Below are 2,132 nucleotides of genomic sequence, written 5' to 3' on the forward strand. Positions count from 1 at the left end.
GAGAGAGAGAGAGAGAGAGAGAGAGAGAGAGAGAGAGAGAGAGAGAGAGAGAGAGAGAGAGAGAGAGAGGTGTAAGATCTGCTTGGAGATTCTCACATTTTAGCGGACAGATACACAACTATGTAACACCAATAGTAACAATAACGTAGTAGCCACTAGCACATAATAAAATGGTAACGCGTACGTATTACTGAAACTAAAGATCAATCTATTTTGCCACGCGCGCATATTGTGCTACCCAGATAGAAGGCAACGTGTGAACTGATGTGAATTGGGTGTTCTAACATAGTGACTACAAATAATTATGTATTTTTACATCGTAAATGCAATACTAGTTGCAGACATATATCTACTATATACGGATAGTATTAGCTGTATCGCCACCACGTAATAACTCTTGCTGAATTTCAATATCGCATACGTGCGTCCCGCACGTGCGAAGGAAATAAACTAACCTAATAAATTAAGTTAGCTGGTTTTATCGATCCATAGCTACCAATTACTAACATTTTAGTATAAAATACACGTACGAACCGACGTAATGGGAAGGTAGCACGTTTTATGTCATCAATCTAGACTACATTTTGATCGATGAGTCTTCATTTGTCGCCAATGCTGCACGTGACCCCTTGTCGTATCGCCGCTGTTCAGATTCCCAACTCCCCTTACGGGTCACGAGCAACTATGCCGATGTACTGTGTGTGTTTCGCCCACATGTTGGCAGAGACATTGGCCAGTCAGTCAGGCGGAGGAATACGTGGTGGTGTACATGTACGTTCCCTACTAGTGTGCGGGAGCGAGAGAGACCAAGCATTGCAAGCAAGCAAGCAATACATGTGTGAAGTGCCTGCGTAGGGGAAGGAAACAATGCCAAACCGGTTCATAGACGTTGATATTCACGACCCGTAGCTAGGCAGTCTCGTCGATCCAGTAGTGCGGCCAAGTGTGTGTGTGTGTGTGTGAGAGAGCGAGCGAGAGAGAGAGGGGCAACCCTTCTCGCTAGCGTCTTTCACCCAGTTACAGCCAAGTACGGCCACGCTTCCTGCACGGCAAGGGTTGGGTAGCGATTGCTCGCACGACGGTCTGTGTTGGACGTCGTTCTACTGTGTAGGGAGGAGAAGCATCACGGGCATCAGGTGAGATGTCATGCTGCGTGGTGGTGTGTGGACTGTCGTTCGCTATAATTATATGTACTCCAGTATAATTCGTTATAGTGTTGCTGCTAAACGCAGTCGGTATGTGGCGTTGAGTAGCTTGGTGATATATGGAAGTTGCCATTTGGTCGTCCGTTCACACTACTTGTCGTTGTAGGATCTGTCGTGATCTTATGGTGTAAAACGATCGACAGAAACATGGATTGATTCACTGTCGTTGTTCATGTGGACTGATTAGTTCCAAGAAACGGTATTGCTAGGGTTAGAATACCCCGTCATAGCATACCCCGTCATGTATAGACAATCCGTCGCACAGCCTGGTCGGGCTAGTAGTGGACTGATCAGCGTCGCACAGAGAGGTGTTGGTTTGTGTGGGTGGATACGCCCAGGTTTATCGCTGCTACGCTATGTTGTTTGCGTAGATTTTCGATTTGAAAGGGAAATTGCTCGTTGATGGTGTTCACTCTACGGTGTGTGAGTCAACCAGGAACTCTAGCTGTTCTAGCCGTCTGACCCATATAGGTCACGTCGCGTCCGTAGCAGGTTCAAACATGTGCAGCGTGTGCGAGGGTATTGTGCCAGGAGGCTGGCTGTACGAGTGGGCTCCAGTTAGTACAGCCAGCAGGCACTTCTATAATATTTACAATAGATTCTATAATAAAATCATGGTAAATACACACAAAATGTATTCACTCGCAAAGTCTCAGTGTTTATGTATTCTCTATCGACTAATAATTCCACATAAATGCCGTTCGTATGCTTCTTCACAGAAAGATAGAGCAGCCTTAGCTCTAGCCTGCGGCCTGCGGCAACTGTACGCGGGCTATAGTACTAGAGATAGAGCAGCCGCCTATATCTATACATCAAAAGTACATGATAGGAGATTATTATCTCCTATTATGTACTCTTGATATACATCGGGAGCTAATAAATATTACATTATTATTATATATATATATATATATATATATATATAAT

The 2,132-nt window shown here is 44.7% G+C and overlaps 1 protein-coding gene across 1 annotated transcript in view; it reads left to right on the top strand.

Moving 5' to 3' along the window:
- Positions 1 to 726: 726 nt before the first annotated feature.
- Positions 727 to 2,132, top strand: part of LOC106809451 (plexin-A2-like) — a 46,160-nt gene continuing 44,754 nt past the window's right edge. Inside the window, exon 1 of the mRNA XM_014812531.1 lies at positions 727 to 1,136. The gene's annotated coding sequence lies outside the window, so the exon portion shown is untranslated. The remainder of the gene's footprint in view (positions 1,137 to 2,132) is intronic.

Source organism: Priapulus caudatus, unplaced genomic scaffold, assembly GCF_000485595.1.
Source record: "Priapulus caudatus unplaced genomic scaffold, Priapulus_caudatus-5.0.1 Scaffold355, whole genome shotgun sequence".
Taxonomy (NCBI): domain Eukaryota; kingdom Metazoa; phylum Priapulida; class Priapulimorpha; order Priapulimorphida; family Priapulidae; genus Priapulus; species Priapulus caudatus.